The sequence below is a fragment of the Peromyscus eremicus genome, chromosome 3 (assembly GCF_949786415.1).
Source record: "Peromyscus eremicus chromosome 3, PerEre_H2_v1, whole genome shotgun sequence".
In the NCBI taxonomy this organism is placed as follows: Eukaryota; Metazoa; Chordata; class Mammalia; order Rodentia; family Cricetidae; genus Peromyscus; species Peromyscus eremicus.
The window spans coordinates 50,480,071-50,492,097 of NC_081418.1; the positions used below are offsets into that span (position 1 = coordinate 50,480,071).

The 12,027-nt window shown below is 43.9% G+C and overlaps 1 long non-coding RNA gene across 1 annotated transcript; it reads left to right on the forward strand.

The window, feature by feature from the left end:
- The first annotated feature begins 328 nt into the window (after nucleotides 1-328).
- Nucleotides 329-7,569, forward strand: LOC131906817 (uncharacterized). The gene is made up of 2 exons (XR_009378206.1): nucleotides 329-535; nucleotides 7,342-7,569. It is a non-coding gene; the product is annotated as an uncharacterized LOC131906817 (long non-coding RNA).
- The last annotated feature ends 4,458 nt before the right edge of the window (nucleotides 7,570-12,027 follow it).

Below are 12,027 nucleotides of genomic sequence, written 5' to 3' on the forward strand. Positions count from 1 at the left end.
GGCGCCCTCGCCTGAGGGCCCGCAGCTGGGGACCGCGCGCCTCGACGGCCGCCCGCCCGCGCGCGCGCACTGAGCCACCCGGCGCGCCTTCGAGGCGTCGCGCGGCCGGAGACGCGTCTGAGGGCGAAGCGGCGGCGGCGGCGGCGGCGGCGGCGTCCTTCGGGGCAGCGCCGGGTGAGGCGAGACGCGCCTTCCGCGAAGGCCGGGCGTCCGTCAGCGACCTCGCTCGGTCTCGAGAGGCTGAGCGAAGTTTCCAGACGGCTCCGGCCCGTTGCGGCCGGTTGGCCGGGGCTGGGGTGGGGGGCGCGTCTGCCGCCGCCGCCGCCGCCGCCGCCGCCGCGGCGCGTTCAGGGGGCTCAGGAGTCGCCCAAGCAAACGCGGGCTCCGCGGGCGGACCACGGAAGCGGGGTGGCCGCCCCGGTCCCACCCCAGCCCGGAACAAATGCCCACAGTCGCTGGGAGTCGAGAGGCCGGCCCAAAGGGTACTTGAGCGTCAGCGCTCCGTAACGGATTCCGTCTTGCCCGCACGGAAAGGGTAGGTACGTCCTTTAACCGGGCAGATCCCTCTCCCCTCGCCCCATCTGAATAAAGATTGTTCAAAGACTTGGAGATTCTTCACCGGCAAGGACTCTCCTCTAGGTTACCCAGCGAGTCAGACGTTCTTGGAGTAAGTACATGGGAAATACCTGTTAAAGTAAGGGTGACCTTGGGCATCTCCCGTTCCTTCCCCCCGGGAGTCTTTCCCAGAAAGAAAAGCATTAGTAAATCGTGTTCACGAGAGGGGACAGAGTGCTGAGAACAATGTAACTGTTATTCAGACGACACGGCTTTAACAAGCGTATGTTAAATCTCTGTCTTTGACCTAGGAGGACGTCCCTATGTTGTGAGAGAAGATCGTTATATAGAAATAGTCCATGGGCCTGGAGAGACGGCTCCGGAGTTAATGCTCCTGTAGAGGAGCCTGGCTCAGTTCCCAGCACCCACATGGCGGCTCACAACTGCCTGAAACTCGGGTTGCAGGAGGGAATCTAACACCCTCTTCTGGACTTCGGACATTAGGCACACACAATATACATAGAGGCAAAACACTCATACACTTGAAAAAAAAAAAAAAACAAAACCTCTTTTTTAACCCAGGTGTGGAGAGGCACACCTTTAATCCCAGCACTTGGAAGGCAGTGGCAGTGATCTCTTGAGTTCAAGGCCAGCCCATATTTGAGAGTGTACCAGTAGGATGTTTTTGAATGAACATGGAGGAAGCTCGACACTTTGGTTAGGGGAGAGTGTAGGAGGTATGAGGAAAGTGGAAAAAGGAGAAGAGTTGAAGGCAGAAAATTGGGAGGTGAGTACTTATAAACTTAAAATGAATATAGTATAAGTATAAAATATTACAAAAAAAAAAAAACCCGGGGAACTGAAGGTATAGCCCCTGAGTTCAATCCTCAGGAAGGTGCAGGGAATATTACTATAAAAATATAAGAAAAAAAGGAAGTGGGCTGCTGGCTGTGGCACGCCTTTAATCCCAGCACTTGAGAGGCAGAGCCAGGCAGGTCTCTGTGAGTTCAAGGCCAGCCTGGTCTACAGAGTGAGATCCAGGACAGGCACCAAAACTACACAGAGAAACCCTGTCTCAAAGAACCAAAAAAAAAAAAAAAAAGAAAAAGAAAAAAAGACCAATTGGCAAGCCCCGGGGTTCCAGAGATCCTGTCTCCAAAAAAAAAAAAAAAAACAAAAAAACAAGGTGGGAGCTGGAGAGATGGCTTAGCAGAGCAAAGTGCTTGCTGCACAAGCCTGCCAACCTGAGGTGGATCCCCTAAACCCAGGTAAAAGTGGATGGAGAGGAACCACATCCCAAAAATTGTCCTCTGGCCTCTACATGTGTGCTGTGACACACACACATACATCATATATACATATACACAATAAAATAATAAGGTGGACAGCTCCTGAGAAATGATACCTAGGCTTGACCCCTGGCCTCCACCCCTACACATACATGCACACACCATAATAAAAAGGGCATGCTGGAGCTGGAACTCAGTGCTAGGCTATATAAAGCAGGCAACACTAGACCCACTGCTCAGTGCTCAATGCTCTCCCAAAACAGGGTGTAAAAAAAAAAGTATAAAGAAGACTAAGCCGGGCGGTGGTGGCACACGCCTTTAATCCCAGCAGTCAGGAGGCAGAGCCAGGCAGATCTCTGTGAGTTCAAGGCCAGCTTGGTCTACAGAGTGAGATCCAGGACAGGCACCAAAACTACATGGAGAAACCCTGTCTGGAAAAACCAAAAAAAAAAAAAAGGTATAAAGAAGACTAGATTGTAACAAGGACAAATGAAAATGCATTAGGGGTTGTGAAGGGCAATTTTTTTCTTGGACTACTGGGTGGTTTTGATTTTTTTTTTTAATTTGAGTTTATCTTTATTTTTTTTAAGATTTATTGTATATACAGTGTTCTTCCTGCATGTATGCCTCCATGCCAGAAGAGAGCACTAGATCACATTACAGATGGCTGTGAGCCACCATGTGGTTGCTGGGAATTGAACTCAGGACCTCTGGAAGAGCAGCCAGTGCTCTTAACCTCTGAGCCATCTCTCCAGCCCCCGGTTTTGATATTTTGATTGTTAAATATTTTTATTTGGTTAAAACATTTAACAGTTTACTTGTACTTTTGACATTGTTGTAAAGCCTTATTATTTTCAATCTTGCATGTCAAACAAGTGCTCCTCCATAAAAGTCCCCCATTTTAATATGACTGGCTGAAAGGCGATGGCGGTGAAAATAGTGGGTCCTTCCACAGAAGCAGTGAAGGAGCTGGAAAACACTGTTAATTATTTCAACAACCCCTCCAGAGTAAATGCAGCCAAATCTCGGCAACTTTTGTAGCACTTTCTCTTACTCCGGTTCTATCTTGCCCCCCTGAAGCTCTTTGATACCTTTGAGAAATGACAATCACATTCCTAGTATCTCTACCAAGGGAGCAGACAGGGCTGGAGCTGTTTCAAAGGCTTATCAAGGACGACTATGGAGGGCCTCCTAAAAAGGCATGTCCTTATGTGGTCTCATTGGAACTGTTGAAGTCATAACAATGTCCCCATCCTGCCAAGAGGACACAAGTGTCAAATATTTTAATATGGCTGAAGCAATGGATAACAGGTGGGGGAAACAATAGACTAAGCAAAGAACTGAATGAACAATTAAGGGTTTTGAAAAGTGCCAGTGTATTGTAGGAACCCACACAGGCATACACGTGCCTAAGACCACTCAGATGCTTAGGAAGTTCTACCTGACATTCAGGCACAGTGCAAGCAGGAAGCAAAAGCTATGCATACTTGTAAACTGCCTGACTGTTGCAGGCATATCCAAAAATAGTCATAGAGTTCCTTGACAAAGACTAATACATACTGGTTCCTGGTGCTTAAGGGAATCTCCATCGAGTCATTAGCTGAAAGGTAAGCTAACCAAGTAGGGACTTGAGTCACACACAGGGCAGATGCACACTTCACAAAATTAGATCGGAAAAGTCACTAGACAAACACAGCAATTTGTTGTTGAACAGGTGTGGGTTCACACCGGTCGGTCGGTGGGAAGAAGACACAGGCACTTTTAGGATGTCTCTAGCCTTTCAAGCTGCAGGGAGAATCAGAACTGAAACACCTTCCCTTAGCCAAGGGCATTTTCATTGTTCTCCAAATTTACACTTTTAGCAAGTTGATTTCCATATCCCCCAAACACCCTGAAGAAGCTTCCAAAGGGACAACACCAAATAAAATTCTCGATTAAGGAATATCACAGTGTGCCAGATTTTTCCCAAGTTTTGCATATGGTTTGTACCCTTGGGAAACCCTCAGACAAGATTCACATAGAGGGCAACAAGAGAAACAAAAGCTAGATTAAGGCTAGGTGCTAGCACTCTGGAGCCAGACCAGGTGGAGCCCAACAGGAATCCTCCCACAGCAGCTAGTTCAACAAGAAACAATAACCCCAGGAAAGGAAGAAAATACGACTTTGGGAGCTGCCACATTAATTGAAATGTCCATCTTCAAGTAAATAGTGAGATGTGTAAAGAAATGAAGTGTGACCCATACAAAGGAAGTAAAAGCTAGTAATACAAATAGCTCTTAAGGGCTAGAGAGATGGCTCAGCAGTTAAAAGCACTGGCTACTGTTCCAGAAGACTCAGGTTCGGTTCCCAGCACCCACATGGCAACTCATAACCAGCTATAACTCCAGTACCAGGGAATCAAATGCCCAATCTAGCCTCCTTGGGCACCAGGCATGCAGGCAGAACACACATAAGAGAAACAGCTCCTGACAAAGCCAGATAGCAGACTTTAAGCTGTCAGAGAAATGTTCAAAGAGCTCCAACTCTGTAAAATAGGAAAGCATGAGAATAGTGTCTCATGGGACAGAGAATATCAGTAAGGAAATTATAAAAAGTAACTGGAGTAGCAATTTTGTACAATAACTGAATGGAGAAGCTCATTGGTATTTAGCAGCAGAATTGAACAGAGCAAAGAAAGGATCAGAACACCTGAAGATAGTAAGTCAATTAAGGTTATCTGGTTTGGGTGACAAAAATTTTAAAGAGTGAAAAAGTGAACAAACACCATCGGCTGTAGCACCATATGCATAATGGGCACTGTAGAAGAAAAGGGAAGGAAGGCTCTTGGAAGAAATGATGGCCAAAACCCTCTAAACTTGATGGAAATCATTACGTATCTAAATTCTATAACCTCAGGGTAATTAGACTGTTGAAAGGTAAAACCTCAGAATAGTAAAGGAGAGGCAACTAATTCATTGTGTGCGGGGAAGCCTCAATAGCTGACTTCTCATCAGAATCCATGCATGCTAGAGTACTCTTAAATAATAAGTTAAAGGAGAACTCACAGAGGAAGTTAGAGAATAAGACAAATACAAAAACCAGCGTTACAGAGACAGCTCAGACATTGAGTACTTGCTGCTCTCCTAGAGGATCCAGATTCAGTTCTTAGTACCCACATAGTGGCTCACAGCTGTCAATAACTCCAGTTCCAAGGGATCCAATGCCTTCTGGCCTCTGAGGACACTGCATGCACCACAGACATACATGCAAGCAAAACACCCATACATACAAAATAAATATAAATACTTCAAAAAGAATAAAAAAACTTGGGGTGTAATGAAAACAATGTTTAGGGGAAATGAATAGCTAGCTGTCAATGCCTACACTAAAAAGATCTCAAGTCAATAACCTAAAATCCTACCTTAGAAACTAGAAAATATCCAAAATAGGAAATAATACAGATTAGAGTAGAAATACAGTAGAGACCAGAAAAAGAATACAATGAATCATTAAAACTAAAACTTAGTTCTTTGACATTTAAAAAAAATTACCATATCTTTACCTAGAATGAAAAAAAAGACTAAAATTATTAGTAACCAAGGATAAAAGGGGTCACTATTAGCTGGGCAGCGGTGGCGCACACCTTTAATCCCAGCACTTGGGAGGCAGAGCCAGGCAGATCTCTGTGAGTTCGAGGCCAGCCTAGTCTACAGAGCGAGATCCAGGACAGGCACCAAAACTATACAGAGAAACCCTGTGTGTGTGTGGGGGGGGGGGGGGGGGTCACTATTACTGAACTTACAGAAATAACATTTTATAAGTTATATTTCTAATTGTTTTATTGGATGCTTTGAGCTCTGACTCTGGACAGACAGCTCACTGTAGTGGGTTGCCTTTCACTTGCAAAGCACTAATCTGAGCCTGCTTCTACAACCACCTCTTTGCTTGCTATAGCTCACCTTGGGCTCCCACTACCTGGGCAGTTACTTCCCTTCTTTAATTGCCCCAGGTCCAGGTTTTACACATTGAGAGAGCCAGTCCTTGTATTCCACCACAGGCAGGTGAAATTATTCAAATTAACCTATCCCAAATTCACCACCTGTTCTTTCTCAAGGACATCTCTCACAGTGAAGGCTCTTTCCCCTGCTCTCTGCCTCCTGACTTACATTGGTATTTACCAATGACAGTCCTGTCTTGTCATACTAAACAAAATGAATCCTGAGTAATCTTTTCAAATTTTTAGTTACATTTATTTAGTGTGAGTGTATAAGGGCGCACACATCACGGCACACCTGGAGGTCAGAGGACAGCTCACTAAGTTCACTCCTTTCACCATGTGGGTCCCATGGATTAACTCAGGTCATGAGGCTTGGCAGCAAGCACTTACAAGGTGAGTTGTCTTTGTCATCCATGAGTAGTCATTTAACAATTTATGAAATAGTTTTGGGTTGCTCTTTAATAATTTTTAAATATATCATTTCCCCATCCCTTTCCTCCCTACAGCCCTTCTAATGTATCCCCACCCCCCACTTTCTCTCAAATTCATGGACTCTATTGTATATATGTGTGTGTATTTGCAGTAGTATCAAAACTGGGCCAGGGGTATAATATGCTTTTATATATTCATATATTCCTAAATAAATATATAAACTTATATATTCCTAAATATATAAATACAACTTGCTCAGTCTACATACTGTCTATGATTTCAAGGCTGACCACTTGCATTGGATAACTAATGGAAGGGAGTGTTCTTCCCGGGGAAGGCCATTTTTCCTGCTCATAGCATTTCTTAGTTGACTATGACTATTCAATGTTTTAAGAACAAAAGAATACTATAAAAAATCCAAGTGGAAATGTCCAGCATACATTTGGATCTGTGAATCTAGCACTTATAGAAGAGGTCAGTACTAGAATTTTGAAAATACAGATGGCATTTTGTGGTGATATATTGTGTATCAAAGCTTGCGTTTTGTGATGATAGATTGTGTATCAAATAAAGCTTGCCTGAGGATCAGAGGACAGAGCCAGCCACTAGATTAAACATAGAGGCCACCTTTAATCCTAGCACTTGGAAGGCAGAAATCCATCTGGATCTCTGTGAGTTCAAAGCCACCCTGGACTACATGAGATTGATTCAGCCTAGGAGAGAAACAGCCAGGCAGAGGTGGCACACACCTTTAATCCAAGTACTTGGGAGTCACATGCCTTTAATCCCAGCACTTGAGATCTCATGCCTTTGCTACCAGTATTTGGGAAGCACACACGCCATTAATCCCAGCACTAAGAAGGAAGTGAAATGGCTGGGTGGAGAAAGGCATGTAAGGCATGAGGAGACAAACTAAGCTTTTCGGCTGAGGATTCGTGGAGACAGGATCTTGCCTTCTATTCCACCCGAGGATTTGGTAGTGGTGAAGTTTCTCTAGTGGCTTGTTCCTTTGTCTCTCTGACCTTTCAGCATTTACCCCAATATCTGGCTCCGGGTTTTTATTAAGACTATTTTGAATTTGTGCAACAGCATTTGAAACCACAGGGCTGGATGAGGTCATCCCAGAAGAGAATAAATTGAGAAGAAAAGGATTCCAAGAAGCTGCCCCTTTCGTGGAAGAAGAGTCTGAAGAGAAGCCAGTGGGATGAGAGAATAATGGAGAATATGTGGTCATGAAAGCCAAATATCTAAATATTTTAATAAGGGATAATCAGCTACATTGAATACTATCAAGAGATTAAAGAGTATAGAAATATATATCGCTGCACAACAATCACCCCAAACTTTGTAGCTAATACCAATGATCCTTTTTTCTTCAGAGGTCTGAGCTGACACAGCTCTCCTGGGTAGTCCTTCCCCTGGCACATTTAAAACCCTGTGGCTGCATTCAGCTGGAACCTTAGTTAATTGCCCCTCTCCCTTCAGCATCAATCCCTCCCCTCCCCTCTCTGAGCACTTAGAAGCCTGGCCTGAGCTTCTGCAGAGTTTGCTGGTAGCCGACATGAGAACAAGCCCCCGTGTGCGTGTGTTTGTTACATTTCTTTTTCATAGCACTTCTTGGCTCTGCCCTCAGTTGACCTTTACAAGAAATGGCTCACAGGGCTGGGCTAGCTAGAGAGATGGCTCAGCAGTTAAGAGCAGTTCCTGTTCTTCCAGAGGACTCAAGCTCCATTCCCACCTATAACTGCCTATAACTCCATGTAGCATGCGCTCGCGCGCGCGCGCGCGCGCGCACACACACACACACACACACACACACACAACTTAAAAATAGTAATAATAAAAACAAATCTAAAATAATGATTCATATTAGTACCCAAGCAGCTTTCTCAGTCTATTTTCCATAAGACATCGAGAGCCGAGGAGACTGAATTCTAGCACTCTCTTTTTCTGAGCTGGTACAGTTTAGGTTTTCTGTATATTGAGTTATAATTACTCCACTAGACAAAAGCCACATCCATGACACCTTTTGAAACAAGTTTTTCTTTACTTTGACCTTCATGTCAAAATGCCCTTCAGATTTTACACCACTAGCTACTCTGACTTCAAATGTGAGGCTACATTTCACCACCAGGCCCTGTATATTTGCTAAGGCCTGAGGGGAAGGGGGTATAGAGACAAGAGGAAAGTCTCCAACCCCTCTTGCTCTCTGCAAATGGGTAAAGTAGCTGCAGAGGGATAAGGGCAGCCTTCTAGATACAGGTCTTAGAGGCAAGACTCACAGACTGTCACAGAGACAGGGTTAAAAGGACCCAAGTGGCAGTCAGTTAGAACAAGAAGTTATCTATTTTGTACTCTGTGGTTCATCATGGGAACATTATTGACAGTTCCCATAATGAAGCTGCTCACCAGGGCTTCGATACCAAGCATAAGAGCGTATTATCCCTTTGACCCAGCTTTGGTACTATTGCAAAATACACTGTATATTTCCTTAGGTCTGCCAGAAGAGAACCTACCTTGTTCCTTCCTGTTACCCACCCAGAGCCTACCTAGCACAGTACCCAATATTCAGTAAATATTTGAGGAAGGAATAAAGGCAACATGTCACTCACAATATCACTACCCAGGTAAAGCCCAGAAGATTAACCCCTGGATATTTTCTCTAAAAATGAATGATCTAGAATCTCTTCATCCAATTTCACTTGGTTTAAGGGAAAGTGTTCATCCTAAGAATCATAGACAGGAAAGAGTTTCATCCTTCAGTCTTTACCACTATCATGGCCAGGGGAATCAATACTGACAATATACTGGTAAGAAAAATACTTTATATGGATTTATACACTATACTAAGAATTGTCTGAGGGGTATGTGTGTGAGTGTGTGTTGTATATAGGTATCCTTAGAACTTTGGACATAGGCGTGAACAAAGGAAAGATGATGTTTAGACACACAGAGAAGATGGCCATCTACAAAGCAGAAAGGTTGGGAATAGATACTTACCTCAAGGTTATCCAAGGCACCAGTCCTGCGATGATGGTTATTTTTTTGTCAGCTTGATGGGATTTAGAACCATCCTTCTCTAGCAGTAATGCCCCCCCCCTCTTCTTTTACTACTAACCCCAGGATGCCTAAACATCCCTCTTTGATACAGTAAATAGTTATTTTATTAAATTCTGTAACTACCCAACTTGAAAAGTGCCAAGTCCATCTTCAAGGACCCTCCACAGATACTAGACTGGAGAGAAGTACCAGTAGAGGGGTCTTGGAGTAGAAGCAAGAGCAAGGAATGATATTTCTGAAAATGGGTTCTTTTCTTCTGGTCTGTGAGGAATCATCATATTGAGTGGAGAAATTCAACAGTTTCTCTCATTCCTTTCAGTGCCTTAACCTTGAGTTAACACCTGTTGGTGTGCTTAGCTTTTTGTGTGGTGTCTGGGGAGCTTATGTATGACTAAAAGGACAGTGTGGCCTTTCTCAGCTCCTCACTATGCTGTGGTGAAACCATTTCCAGGGCAGGACACAGTGGCATCCTAAAGATCTAGATAAAGAGCTGATGAAGAGTATGTTTAAGCAGTTACCATTCAGATAACTAGACACTGTTAACAACTGGGATACTTCATTCCAGGAATTGAAGCAACAGGAAGCAGCTGCCAAAGGCTGGGTCAACTCAGGAGAGGATGTAAGGCAGAAATCTGCACCCCCAGATAAAACATAGCCCAATGAGGTGTTAGGGAAAGTTGATTCTGTAGTGACATAAACATGTGTATGTGTTTGAGACAGAGACTCTCGTATCACAAGCTTTGAACTCCTTATGTAGCTGAGGATGACATTATTTCCAGTGTTCTAATCCTTTCTTGTTTTGGGTTTTCTCTCTCTGCAGCTGAATCTACCTCTAACATACCACATACCAAAACATGTTTGCTCTCCTGTTTATTCAGTGTATCTTTAGTAAGATTTAGTATCAAGCTCTACAAGTGGTATTGATGGTAGTTCAGGGCCCTGGTCCTAAACTCAGCTTAACAGGAAGGACACTGATAAACATGGAAAAGTCAATAGTGAGAAGTGCAGCAGGGGCAGCAGAGGGAAACAAAGTGAGGGAAGGATTCTCTGGAAAGCCTTAGAATTCTGGTGTTGATGTCAGCCCACCCATTCCAGCAGATGACCTGTGGAGGAGCAAGAATGGGACTTCCCAGGGGCTGTGCGCAGATATGATGAACAGCATGTGTTGGGGTAACCAATCCACTACTCCATAGAGCAGTGCTTCTCAACCTTCCTAATGCTGCGACCCTTTAATACAGTCCTCGTGTTTGGTGACCCCCACCAGAAAATCTTCATTGCTACTTAACTGTAATTTTGCTACTGTTATGAATCATAATGTAAATATCTGATATGTGACCCAAAGGGGTCACACGGGTTGAGAGCCACTGCCATAGACTTGTCAGACTCCAAAATTGCTGTTACCTGGGTTTGAAAACAATAATCCCAAGTTTGTCTGTGTGTGTCCCCCAAAGTCCCCAACCTTGGTGATACTTCCTTATTCCCATCCTACCTATAGGCAACTAGCCACTATGCACAGTCTTACATGCACTGCTACAAATGCTGAAACAAACTCAGGGTCCTCAGCCGAGATCTCAGGGCCGTCCTATATCCCCAAAGGGAGGACTCTAACTCCTTAAGCAGCTGACCTTTTCTTTGTCCTTAGTATGTCTAGTTTTGCTTATGCTGTCAGATAAGCATATTAGATGGCACCAGGTCAGTCTTAGATTGAATCCAAGGGAAGTGGTTTTTAAAATGTATTATGAATATACATGTGTATGTATGTGTATATATGTATATGTTGCATGTACACAGTGGTAGTGCTGAAGCCCGGACCTTATGCATGCCAGGCAAGTATTGTACCTCTGAGCTACACTCCCAGCTCAACGAGACTGTTCTGATGGCAACAACCAAGTGTCTTTTTGTGTCAAGCACTGTCCTAACTGCACTGTAGGTTTTTGTCTATTTAATACCTTCTATAATCTAAGTGAGATTGAGAAGTATGTCACTAAAGAGCAAACTGAGGCCTAAGAAGAATATAAAACTTCCAGTCAGAAAGTAACAGAGCTAGTATTTAACTCTGGCTTTAATCTGTGCTCTTAGTCCTAGAGTCTTAGGATGAAGTTTTACAAGGTCAAAGGGTAGTCTCAAGTATAAGTCCTGCTTGCTTTCACCTGACCCTAGTGTTCAAAGAGTATGTATGCAAAGGCACAAGACCTGGGAGGTTTGGGAGAATTCAAAGGACCCAGTAAGAGCAGGTGTTGTCATCAGCCTCTACAGAGGTCTGAAGGAACTTGGCCAGCCACATGCAGTCTCCTTTTCCTAATAGAGGCTGGTGTGTATTAGTTCCTCAGGTTGTGCGAACAGAGGCTGAGGCTGGATTGATGCAAAAGGGTTAACGGTAAGATTTTGCATATTTGCAGTTGGCTAGGAAAACTCAAACTGGAGGTCTTTCTAAGTGTCTGGGCGAGTGGGTTCCAGTGTGATATTTTATGTGACAGATGGTATAGTCTAAGTGTGCAAGGAACAACAGTAGGGAACTTCTAGAGTAAGAGTCAGTTAAACACTAGTTTTTACTCTTATGAATCATTTGCCCAGGCTAAATTTGTTTTTAAAACCACCACAAAAAAAGAAAAAAAAAACGTTTGGAATTTAGATATATTACTATTTATAGAAAAAAAATTCTGGCTGGCCAGTGGTAGCACATACCTTTAATCCCACCACTCAGGAGGCGGAGAC